This window comes from Mus pahari, chromosome 22, assembly GCF_900095145.1.
Source record: "Mus pahari chromosome 22, PAHARI_EIJ_v1.1, whole genome shotgun sequence".
Taxonomy (NCBI): Eukaryota; Metazoa; Chordata; class Mammalia; order Rodentia; family Muridae; genus Mus; species Mus pahari.
In genome coordinates, this window is record NC_034611.1 from 12248528 (window position 1) to 12269792 (window position 21265).

Genomic DNA, 21265 nt, shown 5'->3' on the forward strand with positions numbered 1-21265 from the left:
TCTTCCTGTCTGAGCTTCCCACATGGTGAGACGACTGAGTAAAAATTTTAGGTGGGTCTGGAGCTTTGATGCAACGATGAAATGTTCTACAATCTGTATGGGGTCACTGTGTTTGAGAGGACTACTCTTCCTTTGTTCTGGTCATCGTTAGGCCAGAAGTAAAAGCAACTGGTATAATGCCTGCCATGAAATGGTCCTTCATAAGTCGGGATATTGTTATATATTTTAGTGAACTATAAAGGTGGAAAACAAATGTGTTTTAGACATTTCCAAGCAATTGCACTAATTCATCCTGTGCAAACAGTGAACGAAGGCCTTGAGTTCTCATGTACACAGACTGTAGGAGAATACCAATGTGACTTTGATGACATTGCGTCTTTCTTAAGTGAAGATTTTCTTCTAGTCCTTTATCTAGTATATAGGAGGAAAATTAAAGGAAAATGTGAAACATGTTTGAAATCTGAAAATTTGGGCTGAAGAACTTTAAGGGTTAATAAAAAGGGACCAGAAAAGATGTTAAATAAAATGCCCCAAAGTAAAGACTCTTGGGTATCTACTCTTAGCCTGGGCAATACGTGATAATGATTATGGTCACAGGAACAAGCCTGTATGGTAGACCATGACATCAAAATTGACCAATATGATGAGCAATTGCCATCAAGGTTGACCAGTTTAATTGAGCATATCAAGTTTGATTGAGTATGAATGATGTCAAGATTGATATGACATCAGTTTTATTGAGCACAACATCAAGATTGACCAGTTTGATTGAGCAGTTGATGGTGGATAGAGGAGACAAGAATTGGGCTTAAAAAAAAAAGAATTGGGTCAAAAAATGTAAGGCTAGGATTGAGGGAGACTGAGAAGGTTAACCATAGTTTTGCGGTTCAGAGTAGGATTCAGAGTCTAGGTAATGGCAGAAAGTAGGATCTAGCAATTTAGTATGCTTTAAAGTTTAAAACAAGGAAACTTTTGTATTAAGTGCATCCATAGAGAAAGGAGGACCTAGACATAAGGCTGTGCCTTTCACAATGGGAAAGGCACTGGACACAAACCTGATATGTTGACATAGCCCTGATCTTCAGTACCTGTGGTACATGAGTAGGTAGAGCTGGGGTTAGAGGCCTGATGTGAGTATGGATGAGGGTACTCAGAAGAAACATCAGTAGCAGGCTCTGTAGGAAGAGACAGTTTCTGGATAGAAAAATACCAGATCTTTGACAATAATCAACACCTCTTTGTGACAAAAGTCTTAGAAAGAGATACAAGGGACATCTCTAAACATAATACAGGTAGTTTACAGCAAGCTTATAGCCAACATCAGCTTAAATGGAGAGAAATTCAAAATAATTTCACCAAATAAGAAACAAGGCAAGGTGGTGCATTCTCTTCATACCTAGTTAATGCTGTATTTGAAGTATTAGTTAGCTAGAGCAATAAAACAACTAAAAAAGATTAAGGGTATACAAGCAGGAAAAGAAGAAACCAAAGTATCTTTATTTGCAGGTGATACGATAGTATAAGTGACCCTAAAAATTCCATCAGGAAACTTCTACAGCTGATGATAAACATTTTCAGCAAAATATCTAGATACAAAACTAACTCAAAAAAAAAAAAAAGTCAGTAGTCTTTTATACAAATGACAGTCCAAGAAAGAAATCAGGGAAACAACATCTTTTACAATAGTATCAAATAATATAAAATTTCTTAGGGTAACTCAAACCAAGGAAACGAAAGATTTGTATAATAAAAACGTCAAGACATTGAAATCAAAGAAGATATCAGAAGATGAAAAAAAAAATCTCCCATGCTCATGGATTGGCAGGATGAATATAGTAAAAGAGCTCATCCTACCAAAAGCAAATTCTAGATTCAATGCACTTCCCATCAAAATTCCAATATAATTATTCACAGAATTTGAAAGGACACTTTTCAGTTTCTTATAGAAACATAAAAAACCCAGGATTGCTAAAATCATGCTGAATAAAAACGTAGATTGAGGGATAATCAGTCCTGATTTCATGTTGTACTATAGAGCTATAGTTACAAAACCAGCATGGTGTTGAACAGAAATAAACACTTCAGTCAAAGGAACTGAAAACCCAGACATAAATTCACACACCTATGGAACCTGGTTTTTTATAAGGAAGTCAGACATACACAATCGACAAAAGAAAGCATCTTAAATAAGTGGTGCTGTTCAAACTGGACAGCTGCATGTAGAAAAATCCAAAGAGATCCATACCCCACCTGGCACAAAACTCAATGCCAAATGGTTCAAAGACTTCAACATAAATCAGGTACACAGAACCTGGTAGAAGAGGAAGTGGGAACATCCTTGAACTTATTTTTACAGAAAAAGAGTTTTTGAACAGAATACTATTAGCACAAGAACTAGAGCTAACATCAACAATTACTAAATGAGACCTCAGAAATTGAGATGCTTCTGCATGGCAAAGGACACTGTCATTTGGACAAAGAATGGGAAGAAATTTTTACCTACTACACATCAGATAGAGGACTAACATTCAAAGTATATAAAGAACTTAAGAAACTAGATATTTAGAAAATAAATAACACAGTGAAAAATGGGTATTGATATAAATAGAATTCTCAAAAGAGGAAACTTGAATGGCTGAGAAACTGTTAAAGAAATGTCCAACATCCTTAGTCAACAGGGAAATGTAGATCAAAGCTACATTAAAATTTCATGTTCTATCCATCAGGATGGCTAAGATCAATAAAACAAGTGACAGCTCATGCTGGCACGGGTGGGGGTTAAGGGGAAGACTCATCCATGGCTGGTGAGAATGCAAGCTTGCACAACTGCTGTGGAAATCATTGCGGCAGTTCTGTAGGAAGATGAGAATGGATATACTCAAGACTCTATTCTTGGGTATTTACTCAAAAGACAATTCATCCACAGAGACACTTGTTCAACAATGTTCATAAATACTCTACTCATAATAGCCAGAAAGTGGAAACAACCTAGAAGAATCTTAATGTATCTAGAGCATCTTTATGTATATCTTAATGTACCTAGAGTTTCTTTATGTACAATACCATGAGTAATTCAATAAAATATTAGTTAGCCATGAAAAAAAATCAAACCATGGAATTTTCAGGTAAACTGATAAAATTAGAAAAAAATTATCCAAAGTAAGTTATACTAGACCCAGAAAGAGAACTATGGTATTTACTTATATGTTGATATTAGCAGTTAAGTCAATGATCTAGAACCACAGAGGTTAGATATAGAGCAAAGAACTAGGAGGAACAGAAGGATCTCATTAGGTAAGGGGAATAAAATAATCACTGATGGGGCTCCATTGATTAGAAGCTCAACTGGGGAGGAGGATGGAAAAGGGGGAGAGGAATTAGAGATGGAATATGAAGCCATTTGAGGTGGTTAGTATGGAAACCTAGTATAGTAGAAGCTTCTAGAATATATACATATATGAAGATGATCTAACTGAAATAGCCAAATAATGGGAGAGAGAGAATCCCTTCTGGGCATCTCTTGTCAATGAATGAAGCTTCCATTCCAGAATTGGGTCATATTTAATTGAGTTGTTGGCCAAAGAGGTCCTATGACATCCCCAAACAAGCCAGGCTATTACTAAAACTATATAGGTTGCTGTCCATAAACTCATGGCAAGTCCTCACCCACTGATGGAAACAACGAAACACAACTTATTGAGCACGAGTAAGTCAAGCTGGTGTGTACATAGAAGCTTTCATCACTACATTCTAGCATCTTTGGTACAGAAAAATATTTGCAGTCTACTGAAAGAGAAATGTAAACACCAACCTAGCTACAAATCCTTGAACAATGGTGTCCTGCCTGAAAAATACTCCAGGGCAATGGTGGAATAAAGCTTGTAGAAGTGACCAGTCAATATCTGATTTGACCTAAGGCCAACTCCATAAAATGAAATCCATGCCAAATACTGTTTCAGTGACCAAAATCCTGAGACTAGATAGCCGAGGGACCTAGGGTAAACCCCAAAACTACGGTTCTTGAAATAGTAATAGTAAAATGTGTAGTAATAAAAATGATTCTTATTGATAGTCTCATACACCTATGGACAAGTACCTTGCTCAGCCATCATTAGAAAAGCTTCCTCTTGCCACAGATGGGAACAAACACACAGACCCACAGTCAGACTTCATGCCCTGGAAAAGAAGTCTTCATAAAATCCTTCCCCTGAGAAGCAGGAGGCATAAAGAGTGTAAGAGCCAGAGCATATGGAGGACACGAAGAGAACAAGGCCTTCTAAATCACCAAGAACAATGCTCATGTTTACTTACAGAGACTGAATCCGTATGCACAGAACATGTATGGATCTACGCACATTTAGTATGGCTTCCAGTTTAGTGTTGTTACCGGATTCCTGAGTATGCAAACATGTGGGTTTCTGTTTCTTATGCCTTATTTTGGGCTCTTTTTCTTCTGTTTTGTCTAACTCCAATGTGCTAGCTTTTGTTTTATCTTATTATATTATATTGTATTATATTTTATTATTGTTCCTTAAAAGCCTGCTTGTTTTCTATTGAGAGACAGCGATGGAGTGGATCTGGATGGGAGAGGAAGTGGAAAGGAGCTGGGAGGAGTAAAAGGTGGTGAAACTGTAATTAGTAATATTGAAGACTCTGCAGGCTATTCCACAGTCTGCTAATAAAATCCATTTCTGTGTACACCCTAGAGTTAGACTTAGCTGCTTCTTGAGAAGAGCTGTTTTCAACAAGGTTCCTAGAACAGAGTCTGTTTATCTCTTGTAATAAGCACAGTGAGGTGGTGGCTACATTAGTCCATCTGTTCAACCACTGATCAAGGACACACTTTTATTTTCCTGCTTGGACATCCTTAGTGTGCTTTTATATTCATACTGTGTCCTCAGAGGATTTCCAAGTATGACTTCTTTTTTTCCTCTGCAGCAAGGGAGGGGAGATGGCACTAGCTCAGCTGATTCCTTTCATCATAAAAATTTCTCAGAAACCTCCCAGTAGATGGCAACTCTGTGTGCATTATAACCTGACTTCAGGGTGACTGAGGGGTGAGTATTTGGTTTTCTAACACCAATGAAGAAGAAAAATCGAGAATGATTGCCAGTGTAAGTGATGGACAGTGCTTATCACATCATTAGGCTCTCTGTTGTGACAAAGTTACTGAGAAAATCAAGTTAGAAAGTTAAAAGTAGGAAAGGTTTATTTGACTCATGGTTTTAGTTAAGGTTGCTTGGTGTGGCAGCCTGAGAGGAGGCTGAACATCATAGTGGAGAGATTGTGACGGAATAGAGTTGGTCAAATCACAATGTCTAGAAAGCAATAGAGAGAAGGGACCTGGGACTTCCCTTCAAAGGCATGCCCACAATGACATCACTTCCTTCTATGGGGTTGCACCACTTTCTGATAGGAGTATAAGCTGGCGTCCGAACTTTTAGCACTTGACTCTTTTGAGGATGTGTGAGCATTTCAGAACCTCATTTAGAATCCCTGGCATGGGTGTGGCGGTCTAGCCTGTAATCCAAGTAGGAGCAGGGGGGAGAAAGATTGTGAGTTTGAGGGTGACCTGGTTTACACACCGAGATTATATATTAATTAAAACCAACCAATCAAATAAAAATAACAAAGAAAGGAAGAAAGACTTTTTAGGACTTAGAGTAGCACTTGGTAAATGTATGATTTTTGAAAAGTGTCTATTGGTATATTGATTCTTATTAATGTCTGGATATTCTTCAAAATGTATCTTCCCGTGCACTCATTCTATAACCACTATTTTATTTTCGCCCTGTGTCAGTCTTTTCTAACTACTTGTGCTGTGGTTTGTTAACCTGTATTCAGTTTTGTTCTCTTCCTTCTCTTCCCCTCACTTCTCTTCCCCTATAGTGATATTATAGTACATCCCAGCCTAGGATCTGGCTTCCTATTCTCAGTATTAACTGGCTTGTTACCTCCCCCATGCCAGCAATGATTACTTGGTAATCACTCACAAGCCCAGCTCATCTCAGGGCCATCTGCTTATGTGCTGCTGACCCTGCATGTGCAGGGAAACAAACTCACAGGAACAAGGACAGTGAACTGCACTATGAAAGGGATAGAGTCCAAGCTAGGGTACCTACAACACCAATGCCAAGAGGTTGAGCTGCTGTTCTGAAAAGGCAGAGCCAATCACTACTTACCATGAACCTGTGTTGGCAGCTACAAGTAAAAATGGGCATAAACCAGTATCAAGCACAAGGTCTCTTTACACCGACCAGTCCACAGGGCTGATAGTACAGGGACAGCTGAAGCCACCCCACTCCCAACCATGTCCCAGGGTCTCCACTGTGGTTGTAAGACTCAGGTTTTGTCTGTGGTAGGAGACAGAATCCCACTTGTAGGATCTCATTGTTGGCAGCCAGCCTACATCCATTCAGGCAGCGACTGGTGTGTCTTACCTTCCTCTATTTTTCTGCCTCTATAAGTATCCCACTTTCTGTTACAAATACATTGCTATATGCTGTGGAACATTTGTGAAAAGCCAGAGGGACTAATTATGACACATACTGATTTATTTAATAAAAAATAATTTAAATCATTTTGTACATTGAAACAGTACAAGTATAGATGAAATTATTATGATGTTATAAAAGAATAATTAAAATTAAAATTCAAGCTTTGATAAAACTTCAGTGAATGATTATATAATCATTTTCTTCTTCCATTAGGATTTTTAGATGGAATGACTTGAGAAGTCCAAGGACATAAAAGGCCACCAGAGGGCATTGTACTTATTCTAGAAGTTGCTCATTAGAGATCATCAATTGTAGGAATGAGAACCAGGGCATATATGATTTAAACCAGAATTCAGACCTTTCCATTTAAAAATAAATTTAAAATACCTTTTTTGAGCCAGGTGTGGTGGTGTGTGCCTGTGATTTTATACTTAGGAAGCTCAGAAAGGCGGATCCTGGATTTGATTACTGGGTGAATTGCATACTGAATCCCATGTTAGCCTAGTGTTAAGACCCCGTCTCATAAAACAAAAAACATCCAATCACAGAAGAAAATGTTTAATATTTAAAAAGTGGTCTTCTATCTTGTTGATTTTCTCAAAGAACCAGCTCCTGGTTTGGTTGATCCTTTGTATAGTTTTTTTTTTTTTTTTTCCTACTTGGTTGATTTCAGCCCTGAGTTTGATTATTTCCTGCCATCTACTCCTCTTATATGTATTTGCTTCTTTTTGTTCTAGAGCTTTCAGGTGTGCTGTTAAGCTTCTAGAGTATTCTCTCTCCAGTTTCTTTTTGGATGCACTTAAGTTTTGGTATGATGTGCCTTCATTTCCATTAAATTTTAAAAAGTTTTTAATTTCTTTCTTTATTTCTTCCTTGACCAAGTTATCATTGAGTAGAGTGTTTGTTCAGCTTCCATGTATATCTGTGCTTTCCATTGTTTTTGTTGTTACTGAAGATGAACCTTAGTCTGTGGTGAATCCCCCAGAGCTCCCATGGACTAAATCACCAACCTGGAAAGGGGATAACATTTGGAATGTAAATAAAGAAAATATTAAAAAAAAAAAGTGTTCTTGGTTGATGTTCTAGTTTAATGAGACCCCATCTCATAAAACAAAAACAACAAACCAAAAGAAGAACATGTCGGGTATTTTAAAAAGTGTTCTTGGCTGATATTATAGTTTAATGCAAGAACACTTGCCTCAGATGAGTGAGGCCCTGGGCTGGGTCCACAGCTCTGCGAATGACTGCACTTTTCAGAACCAAAACAAGTTGGTTATTTGTGACTGGAAGTAATTACCATCAGCTTCACACATCTTAAATCCAGCTGTGTATTATTATTTTGAATTTTATTTTAAATTATGTGTATCTCTGTGTGTCTAGGTTGGTATGTGCTTATGAGTGTGGGTACCCACGGAGGTTAGAAAAGAGCAATGGCTTCCCTGGAGTTGGAGTTACAGGAAGCTATGAACTGCCAGACATGGGTCCTGGTCTTCTACAGCTGTGGCAAGCACTCTTAACTGTGAGGCCCTTCCTTAACTGTTTATCACTGATGGTTAAGTAACCTAGAATTACAAAATTTTACAGCTGAAATGAAAAACCAAAACCAAAAAATAAAACCAAGCCTATAACAGGAAAGGGAAGCATCCGTGAGAGCAGTAGTAGCGAGGCTTCGGATAGAGATGCTGTTTGGAAAGAACATCTCAACTCCCTTCAAAAGTAGAAATGTTAATGTGGTCTCACTTGCTCTTAGCCAACAGGCTGAGAAGTGAGTTTAAGTAGGTTCAAGATGTTTTTCTCACTCTCTCAAAGAGCCTTACAACAATTCCTTTCCCTGATTTCAGAATCTCCTTTCTCTAAGCAGAAGGATTCTCTAACTGCCTCATATTAGGGGCTTAATTTAATTGTCTAGATAGACTGAGATTTGTAATGTTTCTTTGTAGGAAACTGGAACCATCTAGCAACTTAGTATCCCCCTGTGGTAGTGTGTAAGTGTGTCAGGGATGATTTATCCTTTCTAAGGATGCTTCCAATAACTTCTGTGAAATCTCAAGGATTATTTATTAATTTACAGAGAAGGACAAGCTGAGCCTCTAATGGAGGCTCTAGGTAGGAGCTCTGCTGTTCTGTTCTGCAAAGACAATTAGGAACCGTTCAAAGGTTGACATGTCTTAGTTATATGTATTGAAGGTAGCTGCATTGTCTTTCTCACACAGGGAGAAATGGAACAGACTTTTGCCAGTGCTCCACACATTCTGAAATACACTCTACGCAGAAGGCCATTATCTCCTACAGGGAAACACTTTGGAGAAAGATGTTATTCTCATTCTTTATTTTATTAAATACTTATTGGATTCTGACCAACTGGCAGTAACTTAATAATGAGGCTTAAATTAAAAATAAATATCTATCAAGCAGCCTAAATGTATTGTCACATGCCCAACACTCCGTCCAGCAGAGGTGGGGCAAAGACGACACGTACGCCAAGGCAGGGTTTGAGCAGCTTCTGCAGCTTCCCTTATTCTCCTTTATTCTCCTGTAGCTTCCTTTATTCTTCTTTGTTCTCTTGCTTCAGCTCTTTTTATTATGGGGGATCACCCAATTTATCCCCCTCCACCCTCTGCACTCATCTCTCACCACTCTTAATCATCCAATCAGCATTCAGCACGCTCTGTACATGAGCCATGCACGCAGACAGGGTAGGTGTTGATAGGCCAGTCACTCAATATCGTGCTGTATGACGCTATGCGTCAGGCAGACAGTGCATGATCATTCAGGTGTGCGTGACCATTCAGGTGCACGTGATCATTCAGATATGCATGATCATTCAGGTGCTTGGTAAATAAGCAGGGATCGCAGGGCTTGGCAATGAGCCAGGGCACCATCTTGGCTGCCACGTGGCCACACCTGCTTCCCACAATGTATGTCTTAATTTGTGTTTCAATGAAATTTTTAGAATGTTTAAAATGCTGCAGCCACTGGCTTCGTGCTGATATTCATGAGTATGTGCTGGATATTCAGGGCCACACTACTCAGTGTGGTCACAACCATCTTAGTGATAATAGATACTGCAGGGACTGTCTAATGTCACTTCTTAGAATGCATCCCATTGCTAAGTGACACATGGCTATAGTTTTTTAAAAATTCTTTCTTTCTTTCTTTCTTTCTTTCTTTCTTTCTTTCTTTCTTTCTTTCTTTCTTTCTTTCTCTCTCTTTCTTTTCNTTTTTTTTTTTTNTTTTTTTTTTNTTTTGTTTTTTTGTTTTTTTTTCAATACAGGGTTTCTCTATATAGCTTTGGCTGTTCTGGAACACACTCTGTAGACCAGGCTGGCCTTGAAATCAGAAATCCACCTGCCTCTGTCTCCCCAGTCCTGGGATTAAAGGCGTGCACTACCACTGCCCGGCTTGTTAATTCTTTTATAGATATCAAACAGTGCTTTATTCCTGTTCTGTACATTAGTTAGAACCATCCTTATTTTATTTCATTATTAGTTTTTTATGAAGCAGGATCTTTCTATGTAGCCTAGGCTAGCTTTGAACTTTTCAATCCTCCTGCTTCAGCCTCTCAAGTACTGGGTTCATTTTGAATTTTAACACATGGCACAATTAGATCAGTTCTATTTTCTCAACCATTCATGTAACTGAGAGATATTGGTGTGGTTTTCATCTATTTGTTACTTCAGTCTAACCCAGTCCTTTCCATGTTAGTCCCTACCCACTGCAGCTGGGACGCAGCACTACAATTAGTTGACTGCCTGAGTGACACTATTGCTAGTTGTCATAGTTACATTCTAGCTGTCTAGAATGCCACTTAATTCTTCCTACTCTACTTTCTTTCCAAATCTCCAATAACATATAATAATAATAATAATTTTATTTTGGAAAAACAGTACCAAAATGTCTTTCTGAGACTTTAAACTGTGTTAAAAATGGAGTGGATTGGCCCAGGTCCTGATTCTCTATTTCCTTTTGTTTATGTTGTTTATCGAACCATCGTTTTGCCAGGTTTGTACAGTCTGAGTTACTCATTAAATAGGAACATGGTAAGAATTCAGAAAAAGCTCTGTTGTCATCTGTTCATACAAATATTACAAGGTATCTCTGTGTTGGATTCTTTACTTACACTGAATTACCACTTTTGAATATAAATTATCGAATACAGAACTATATTGCATTACTAATTTTAAAATATTAAACACATCTATTGCTTTATGTTTTATAACTAATCAATCATTATGTTATTTGGGGTCTACCTCTGAACAATTTGCAGGAGTAATTTCTTTTTGTGTTCATTGCTCTTCAGTCAAGCCCTTGTGACCTCATTAATTTTTGGAGCCATCTTACTGGTTTCTATCACCATAGTCCCTTCCCTCCTTTATTTGTCACAAGGATGTTTTGGTCTTGCTCAAAAACCTTCAGAGTGTCTTCAGGTCCTATAGCGTAAATACCTTCTTTAGCTTGCTATTTTCTACCCTTCACAATATGGCCTCAGCACATATATTTCACTATAAGATAGAATGCACTGGTATCACCTGGTTACAAGAACTATTTGCTAATTTGGGGGGGGGGAGGGGTAAAATTTTCTTTAACCCCAGTTTTCCTACTAAGAAGTACAGATAGCAATAGTGTGTAGTTCACAGGGTTGTGATGATTGAATGAAACTCATCCTGTAAAGCATTAAACACAGTGCTTGCCACAACAGTTATCTTTCAGTTGCCCCTCCTCCACCTCATTGCTATTGTTATCATTGTTAGTATTACTGGTGTAGCACTGCTGGATGAGCCAATAGGTCAACTTTGTTTATGCAGTTTTCTTTATCATCAGTTCAGCTCTACTCTGTGTTTTAGAAGTAAAATGGTGACATTTTTGTGGAACTGAGAACTTTGGCCTACTAGTACTTCATTCATCCTCCACCTTTCCACCCTGACTTACTTGTTGTCCTGGAACCCAACATAAGGCTGTGCATGGAAGCCTAGTGCCTGTCCCTCCTCTTCTTTCTTTACCTCTTCTTCCTTTTCTTCCTCATCCTCCTCTTATTTTTCTTTGAGTCAGAATCTCACCTTGGATCCCAGTATAGCCACAAGTTTGTATTAGCTCTGCTTCAGCCTCCTAATGCTGAGATAGCAGCCATTTGCCACCTCACCTAAAACCCATGTTTTTCTGCTATCTATCTATCTATCTATCTTTCTATCTATCTATCTATCTATCTATCTATCTATCTATCTATCTATCTTATGTGTATGGGCATTTGGCCTGCATGTATGTCTATTCACATGTGCATGACTGGTGCACATGGAATCCAGCAGTGTCAGATCTCCTGAAACTGGAATTATATAGTTGTTAGCTACCATGTAGGCACTGGGAACTGAAGCAAGGTCCTCTAGAAGGGTAGTCAGACCACTTAACCACAGAACAATTTCTCCAGTTTCCCTTGTATTTCTTATTGGGAATTATTTATAGAGAACGATCTGTTGTTGTTGTATTTTTATAGAACACATTGAAAATTGTTATGCCCTTTGCTTAACAAAATTACTGATAAATACTCAATTCCATAAATAAATCATTATACCAGAACACTATTCAGTATTAATTTGGCACAATGTACTAACCTGTGTTCAAATAGTATTCTTAGTGGACAAGAGATTCACTTTTGTATAATGCCATTTACAGGAAATTACCAGATTAGGCACAGGACATAATAGGTTTGTGCTTGCTTTGGGGTATGGGTGGCAATGGGAAATAACTACAAATGGGAAGGAATATCTTTTGAGTTAATGAAAACATATTTGTATAGTTTCATGACATTTTATCACGTGTATAAAAGCTGCCACAATATAGATGGAGAACTGATCAATGATCACAATAATTTTGCCAAGGTTTCTCTTTTGTGGATGTATTTATTTGCAAGATGCATAAGACCGTGTATACTGCCATGTAAAAGGAAGATAATAAGGTTCACGAAAGATACCTCTGCCATGCCTACTTCAGTGGTGGCTCACAACAGGCCTAAAAACCTGAAGGAGTTCTGAGGAAAAGAGTTTCAAAGAGATTCAGCCTCCTAGAGCCCTGGCATTTCCAATAATATATATACACGAACCCTATCCGCATGCTAGTATGATATATGCTCTCTTTCAATATTATTAATGCCTTTAAAGATTAAACTTTTACCATAAGTGAAATACATACCCTTAAAGCCATTGTTCCAAGTCCTAAAAATTCCTTAAAGCCAGGAGCTCAGAATTCAGTGAAAAGGTTACTTTCATATGCAAGTATTTACCAAGGCCTAGGAAATAGGGGGGTTGTGGTATTGCATTATTCATGAGAAGGTCTGCTAGTGCAGAACCCCTGGTGCTAGCTTTCACAAGGCTCAAAGGAGTAGCACAAGTTGTGACTAAGGTGTGAAATCCTTACCCGGCTTTAGCTGACCCTAGGCAGAACTGCTTTATCTTAACTGTAAACATTACCCGACTCTTGTAAGTCCCTTTGAAGTCATTCCTGTTTTGTGTCAAGTAACTTCAATGTACTTTGCCTACTGTGACATCCTACCCCTTTGTTCTCTATACTTTATAACACTGTTGTTCACTTTATGAGAATACATTCAGTTTTACACCCTCTCTCGTGTGGACTGTCACTCTGCGCATGCGTATCATCCACCACAGCATACCAACACATACAGCACACAGTAAAAATCCCCAGAAGGCCATTCCTCCTCAGTCCTCGAGGAAGCTGAAGGTCCCCTGGATCATCTTCAACCACTGTTGAGTGGTGGCAATCTCCACACAGATGTTATTCACTGCAACAATGGATGCCCGTAATTCTTTCATCTTTTCATTGGAATCATGACTCCAATTTCCTAATAGCATGGATCCAATTTCGAGGGACAAATTAGCTGCATGAGAAAATTTCCTGTTGAGTTCTTTTCTAATTTCCACCACTCTTGTTACCACATAATTTCAATGTTCTTCGTAGCACTTAGAACTATTTAACACACAGTAGACTTAATTGCACACAATTTGTCTTTGAAGGCAAAGACTTTGTTTGTTTCTTTGTTTGTTTGTTAGTGTGTCTGTTTCTGTGTCCCTGGTGCATAGTGAATTTGCTTTAAATATCTTTAAATGACTGGATCAACATATGTGTCACTAAGGAAAGGTTGTGTGAAAACTCCAAGTCTAAAGGGGGACATCATTTCAGAGTTAAAGAGATCTTTAACATATTCAGAATAGCATGTGTATTGTGTGGAAATGACAAAGGAGGCATTCCACAGTTGGAGGAAAAAGAAACATATGTTATTCATTTAATACCTTTAATATGTCCCTATTTTAAAATTAATTGAGCTGTATTTTAAAATATAATTAAACTATGCTCTTGCCCTGTGGTATCTTAAATAACAATTTCTGCAAGCTATGAGATTATGTGGAGACAAAAATGAGGCAAAAGTTTATGGCTATTATAGTTAAAGATGCTGAATTTTGTTTCTATGTCTCTGCCTGTTTCAGCTGAAACTCACACTCCCTTGATCCTGAAGTATGGTTACTCATAAAACCATCTTCTTAAGATAACTGCTGCACTGCAGAAACTGCCCTTAGCATTTCCAAATCCTGTGTATAATGGACAACCCCCTCCCTGCCCCGACTCAGTGAACATGAAACATACAGGCAGACCATCTGCAGGTGGTCATATAGGGTAGATATCGACACTGTCGTTCAGCCTATGGAAACTACAAGAAACTGCAGGTGGAGACAGGGGCTGAACTTGTAGTTCACTAGCTTGCTCTAAGCTCACTAACATAAAATAAACCTGAGTTCTCCAACATTGGGTGTGCTGCTTGGTCTTTTGCTGGCCAGTTTTTCCATAGCACAGTAAATTCTCAAAATGTTTCTGTTTCCAGATGTGGTCAGAGGAATTGTCCATCAAACATTATTTACTGAATATGTACAAGGGACTGAAATGTTTGTGGAAATTCAAGATGATAAGTTATGCTTCTGGTGTCTACTGAGAATATAAACTGAGAAGTCATTAATGATGGGACAGTATTGAAAGCTCTGGGGAATAAACTTATAAAGAGAGCACATGGGACCCACTCTGTTCACCAGGAAATACCAGTGTCCTGTAAAAAAAAGTAAAGATTCAAGAAAAGGTTTTCAGATAAACTAGAGCTGAAGAAAGAAAGAGATGTGTGACTTTTAAAAAGTACAGTGTTTTGGTAAGGAGACAGTCTGTTGTGAGACAAAACTTTTCCTAGGGAGAGGCAACACACACTCATCCCCAATATGAAGCCCATGACAGACCAAAATACCACCAAAGTCTAACTTTGTGAACCAACGAGCTTTATTGGGGTTGCCTACAGGAATATGGTGATGGGTTACTTAGAGGAACAGAAATGATTCAAAGAGAGTTGAATGACCAAAGGCAACCCCAGCAAGGGTTACAAAAGCTAGGAACCTCAAGCACACTGCTAAACCTGCAGGCAGCTCAACAAGTTGGAGCTTGTCCTTCCCAAGTGTCTCAGGTTGGTCCCGGCAACTCAGCTGGTTTAGGCTTCTTCCATGCTGCTGCTCTGGTCTCAGGTTTCTTTGCAGACTTGACTTATCTGAGAATCTTTGCAGTTCGATTTGTTAGACAGTGACTCTCAGCTGTCTTCATTGCTTACTCTGGGAGAAGGGAGGGGTCTAGTGGATCTGGTCTGTTTCAGGGCCTTTTTGAAAGTATTTTGAGTTGTTTAAGGAGTTTTCATGGGTGATGGAAAGTTTCAATCTTAGAGGAAACTGTCACACAACACAGACAAAGTAAAAGAGGGCTTATATAGACTTGGGAACATGGGTTAGTGGTAGGGTACTTTCTTAGCATGCATGAGGCTCTGGTTCCAATCCTCAATGAAGAAAGAATGCAAGAATGAAAGGAAGAAAGAAAAGAGAATTTAGGCACATTTAAAATGTAAAGTGATCAAAACTATGGGGTGACACAAAATCTGAATAGTAAACTTGGGTCAGATCATGTGTCATGCTAGAGTAGAGTGCCAGTTTACTAAAGGCTATGAGGAACAAGGGGCATGTTTTCCAAGAAGACTGACATGAAAGAAATGATTACTTCATTTTGAGCATTTATTAAGACTGTGAGTCCTGTTGCTTTCTTTGTCCATGGATTCAGTCAGTATTCCTATCCACAGGTTCTTCATCTGTGCATTTAACTAATGAAAAACACTCAAACCTTCATCTGTACTAAACATATTTAAACATTCTCTTTGTCATTATGCCTTAAACAACATGGTATAAGAATTTAACAAATAGCATTTACATTGCATTAGGCAGTATTTATACATTAGTAATGACTTACAAGTATATTAGTATGTTTGTACATTACGTAAAACTTTACACCATTTTCTGTAAAAGACTTGAGACACTGCAGAATTTGGTGTCTGTAGTGGTAATGAGTTTTGGAATAAATTCTACATTCATAGAGAAAGATAACTGTGTATGTTACTTATTTGACCCTTACATCAAGCATACAAAGAATACATGTCCCCATGTATTACAACAAGGGAGGTAGACATGGAGGAACAAAGTGAATAGCTCAAAGTTATAAAACTAAACCAAAGAAGGAAGGGTTGAATTGAAGTTTGACCAACTTCAAAGAATGAATGACTGTTGTGGATTGCCCTGGTGCTGCTTGTATTTTGGTGGTAATTCTGCTTCCTCTAAAAGGGGCTGCCTCTACCAGGAGTGGATCATGTATTCAAGTGAACCTTCTCCCCATTTTAACTGGTCAAATAAATGCAAGAGCCTGTGATTGGGCAGTGGAAGGGGAAGATGTGGCTGGAAGTTTTAGAGAAGGAGAGAGAGAGGAAGGAAGAAGGGGAGATGGGAAGACATGGCAGAGAGAAAGATGGTGGAAGAGGAGGTGGAAGGAAGATGGAGCAGAACCATGTGGCGTGGAGGAATGGCCAGTAGCAAGGGATTTCATAGCCGGGAAATAGAGCAGTGAAGTGGTATGTCTGTCTAACCTAGGTGTGCAGCTTATAAATATTATAATTGAATTGCGTGTTCTTTGCACAGGCTTATTGGGGTTGGAGATTTACCTCAACAAATGACCACTGCTACTGCATTCCTCATGATCTGACTATTATGTCAGAAGAAATCAGACAAGATTTGTGTATGAATTCACAAGTGACAAATAGGCAGCATATGACTATTGAAGGTAATAGAGGGAATGAGACTTAATATGAGTTCTAATATACAGTCTTCTGCAGTTTTGTAGACTCATTAATCAAATTGTGGTCTTAGGTCATCAGCACTACAAAGCACTTATTAGAAATCACAGTGTCTTTGACACATTGTGGTGTCTGCAGTGTTTGCAATAGCACAGAGGCATGGACTGAGCACCAGGTATATGAGTGAGGTAATAGGGGTGTCGTGTGTACTATAGGAGATGCTTAGAAAAAGATAGCCTACTTTCTGAGGCCCTACAAGAAGTTTTACTTTTCCTAAAAGGTCCCTACCTAATTCTTGAATTGACATTCTTTCAGTGTTGGAAGGTAGCTGACATGTGTGAATTGTTTATCAGTCACAGACTGCATGATAAACCTAGAAGTCCTGCATATGCAGATCATAGCCAACCTGAAGGCTACAACTGTACTTTGCATTGAAGCCGGTAATGATGCCATTTATACTAACTGCCACCGTGAAAACACAGATTGCTCATTGATTCACGTCTATGGGGACAGTAGTGACTATAATTAGAAGCTTATATCAACATAAACACCGTTGCTTCTCTTCTCTACATTCCCCTGTTTGTAATGCCTTCTCTCCCTTTGCTTGTGACAAAGTCAGTATGTAGAGGCAAAGCATGCAGTTCCTTGATGTGTTTGGAGACAACCATGTGGAACACATGCTGAACCTCGCTTCTTTCCTTCCAGAGAACTTTCATTTGTTTTTCTTGTTCAGAGCATCAGTAGGAAGCCCAGTGGAAAACCCAAGCAGGAGAGGCTTTTCTCAAGCATGATAATCTTAAGAGGGTTGAGGAATACTATATGGGACTTCATGTGTGACATGTTCAAATGTCACTGTGTAAGTAGCTGTGGAAAAGTGCAGGTACAGTGATTTTGTTATAGCATGCTCTGCCAAGTAGCCACATTGTATTCACATGCAGCCATATGCGTCATGATTCCATCTATTATGGTCATAATAAAGAATAAATAAGTCATATGAAAAGGTCTAGGCCTTTTCTTTTCACTCTTGTGAGCAAATAGCATCTTAGAACTGTTTATCAAAGAATGACTCATCAATTGGGTCTGGGCTCCACAACTCTGCATTTTGATTGGTTGTAGTTTTCTGTAGTGGTCTTCATCTGTTGGAAAATTTCCTTGATGAGGGGTGAGAGTTCTATATACCTTTATGTATGGGGATAACTGTTGAGAATGTAGTTAGGTAGTATGTTGGCTTAGTACAAAGGTGGCTGTATGTTCTCCTCCAAGACATATGGTTTCACTAGCTCTGGATAGTTTGCTAGCCTTCCAATATGAGGCATGGTTTTCCTCTTATTAGTTAAGTCCAGTTAGAGAGCTGTAAAATCCAGAGAAGCAGGTGTGTGTGTGTGTATCTGTGTGTGTGTGAGATTATATCTCTTAGAAATGTCAGAGAAGCTACATGCATGGTGTCTTACCAACATGGCTGCCCAAACATGACCTGAACTAGGACTTCAGCAATAAACATTCTTCCCTGGAAGGGAGTTTACAAAGCACAAACCATACACAGAAACTACAACTAAGGCATGTTGAAAGTTTCCCCCCTGGGAATAGCACACTATTTGATTATACTATAGCACATGGTCATCCCTGAAAACTTATACTTATACAGCCTGAGAAGGTTGTATTTAATATAGTTAGGAACACACACATGCACACACACACACACACACACACACACACCCCAATGAAACAAAAAGAGGCCATGAACTTGAAAGAGATCAAAGTGGGGTAGATGGGAGGGGTTGGAGGGAGGAGCAGGAGGGGCAAAATTTAAAAAAAAAATTGAAAATCTAAACAGATAAAAAGAACAATCTCCCATCCCAAAGGATGATTCAAAGTCAGGTAATTTTGTATCAGCAGCATCCTTTTCTTTTTACATAAATAAATGAGGTAATTAGAAGAGAGGTATCTGTGAGTTGAGTACTTTCTGCAGAAAATGATGCCCATAAGTGAGACAATCTAATGAGGACTCTTAATAGAGAGACCTCAGATGCTCAGTGTGCCAGGAGCCGCTTTGTTTCCAGGCTGTGGCATCCTTGAGGTAAGCTACTTCTGGAGATTAACATCACCTTGGATTAAATTAATTGGCTGTACTTAATCTGTGAGCACACATGCTAGTAATAAATCCAAAGACATTTGTTTACATGAAACAAGCAGGTTGCATATCCAGTGACGTTTATACAAACCACACAAACTATTTACTCTTTTCTTCGTAAGGAAAGGTTCAATTTCTGGTAAGTACAAAACTCTTTGAAATATTTCTCCTAAAAATATGGTAAGCTCATTTTATTTTGCCAACATCTTTCATATATAGAATAAAAACCTCTGTTTTACCTTTAACCATTAGAACAATATATGCTATTAATAATTATTGTCTTACTAAAATCTGACAGCAATCTTTGTAGCATGCTGATATTGATCTAGGGGAAAGCTTTAGTGTTGGGAAATTGTGATTCCAGTTTAGTGAAATATGAGGAGAATTTACTGTAGTTTTGCTTATAATAGCATTATATATTTATTATAGGAAACTACAATGCATTAAAGAACCTGCTTATAATTAAAAGATTATGGCTACCACAGTAACTAGTATATATTTCCTCTGAGTCTCTTTCCCCTCCTGCCCAACATGGCAATAGAAATTTGTGATGAAATGAATTAGTTTTGCTACAGTATCATGTGAATTGTCCTGAGAGTAAATATTCTCTCAGTAAATATTTGCTAGTTTTCTATACGATCCGTCTTCAACTGCCTGAATTCTTATCACATGGGAAAAATTAGATTGAAAATTTCATTAGTGAAAGGATATGTGCGTCTTTTAGGTCCATCATTTATTTTGCCAGATGTGTAGGGGACCAGACACATCATGTTAGTAGAGGCAACTGTTCAGCTCTTAATAGGACAGAGTTAAAAGTGCTGTTGACTGAGACCCATCACAAGACAGGCAAGCCAATCCACAGGCAAAGCTGGCGAACCACAGTTATTATCTTTCCCTCCTTAATTTTACAAGGTGTTCGTAATCGCTCCATTGTCTGACTTTTGGCAGCAAAAGTTCTGAACAGAGGAGGGAAGATATTGAAAGCAAGCTATCCCATCATTAGCACGCAATTTTAGTATACGCTGTGCTGGAGGCAAATAAAATTTGTTATCTCCAGAGAGTCAGTCTGGGGGAAAGAAGCAGGTCTCAAGATTCCAGTTTCCTTATTACTGCTATCTCTGCTTATGCTTCAGAGCAGACTCAGGGCATTAGTTAGTTTGTTTGTTTGTTTTTAGCCAAGTCTAAAGTTTGCTATTGCATTATTGCAATCTCATAGGGAATATGTTTGAAAATGCTTATAACAGAACTATCCGAACTTTATCATTAATTTCACAAACTAAGAAAGAAGCTCAAGTGGCAAATAGTACACTTTGCCATCAAGACTTGGTGCTCACACTGCTGGTCTTACTCTTGTGAGGTGGCTCTGTTCTGCACTGGCTTCCCTTTCCTCCGGAGGGCATCCCTGCTACTCTGCATCTGGCATCAGAGCCTTCCATGAATTCCCTCTGGACAATGTTACCTTCTGTTTGTTGCCTTCAATCTGGACTAGACATCCCTTCTTGAGTATTTCCTTGGTACACCGACACACCATCAGTTCACTCCTGAATTGCACCGTTAATGTTCCTGGATTCTTGGAGAGGTGCATGATTACAACAGGGCAATGTCTGAGCCACTGCTTTGGAAAGTGGCTTTTTTCCACTTTTTACTTATTGTTGGTGCTGAATCGTCATTATGCTTTGTGTTGTATCCACAGGACCTACATTGCCATGGGCGCTTAAGCCTGACTTGTATAAGTGCAAAACCACACAGCTTCCTAAAACTTCCCATACTGACTTATTCCACTATTGTGTGTCTCAAGGCCTCCAGAGCATGGTGATCTTCAGCTTGTCCTTTGTGGATTGGCTCAAAACAGGGATGGCAGGAGTGGAATAAAAGAAAAGTTGCGGGAGGGTGTTGGTTCTTTTTCCTTCAGGTTTTGACTTGTATCTTCTCCCTTTTGGTCCCAGTTCAAACTTTTCTGCATCACATTAGCCCAAAGCGAAGAAATAGAAAGATTTTGCAAACCTTCACCCGTGTACAAATCTGTTTCCCCAAATGGCCACCACATTAACAGCATTTCAAACAGTGAGTTTCAGAAGACTAATAACATTAAAATCTTCACAGTGCCCTTGCAAAGAGATGCATTTCATTTTCCCCAAAATAAGGTAAAATTGTGTCTCATGAATTTTCAAATAAACATGTCAGTGAACCAACTTCAAAACAATTGGAGATTAAGGGCTCTGAAGTCTTTTTTAATAGTGAAGGGAGTTTAAAAATAGAGGTAGAAGAATTGTACATTTTTATGAGACACAGCGTGGCATCTCAATCCAATATAATACACAATGATCAGACCAAGGGTTCTGGGGTTTCCAGTTCCTCAGACATTTATAATTTCTTTTTGTTGGGAACACAGGACATTTCTGCTAACTGAGATATCCAACTAAATGGTAGCCA

At 38.6% G+C, this 21265-nt stretch overlaps 1 protein-coding gene across 3 annotated transcripts in view; it reads left to right on the top strand.

Moving 5' to 3' along the window:
- Positions 1-21265, top strand: part of Rp1 (RP1 axonemal microtubule associated) — a 238420-nt gene that overhangs the window by 15044 nt on the left and 202111 nt on the right. Inside the window, exon 1 of one of the 3 annotated variants that reach the window (XM_021222289.1) lies at positions 18857-18971. The exons of 1 other annotated variant lie outside the window; for it this stretch is intronic. The gene's annotated coding sequence lies outside the window, so the exon portion shown is untranslated. Of the gene's footprint in view, positions 1-18856; positions 18972-21265 lie in introns of those variants that run through there. One more of the 3 variants, XM_029533310.1, reaches the window with a different exon arrangement.